Genomic DNA, 536 nt, shown 5'->3' with positions numbered 1-536 from the left:
CTGTCTAAGGGAAAACAATTGAGATTATTAAAAGATTTCTTTTAAATATCTCATTTAAGATTTTCCTTTTCAATGGATAGATACAATATAGGTAAGAATACATAAACAAAAACATACCTACATAAAAACCTGACAGGAAGATCAGGACCCAGGCACAATTTTATTACTATTCATCACCCCTTTTTATTGCACAGCTACTCCAATAACAAAAATAAAACAGATAGGCTGCAGGTAATTATATACATGCTGATATTCATACCAATAACACTATTATGAGTGTAACAACAGTTCAATAAACCAGCAGTTAATATTGATCAACTTATGTTTTAGACAAGAAATTACTTAAAACAGATCCATTGTTGTTTGTCTCTGAGCAACACTGAACAAATCGGTTGAGTGAACGATTCAATGACTAACATTTGATTGTTCCTGAATTATTCATTTTTTGAGCTAATCTGTTAAGTGAATGATTCAGTGACTCACTCATACAAGCTGTGTCCCAATTGAAAGGCTGCATCCTTCGAATGCCGAACGCA

The sequence above is a fragment of the Squalius cephalus genome (genome assembly GCF_949319135.1).
Source record: "Squalius cephalus genome assembly, chromosome: 4".
Classification (NCBI taxonomy): Eukaryota; Metazoa; Chordata; class Actinopteri; order Cypriniformes; family Leuciscidae; genus Squalius; species Squalius cephalus.
This window is presented reverse-complemented; position numbering follows the sequence as displayed.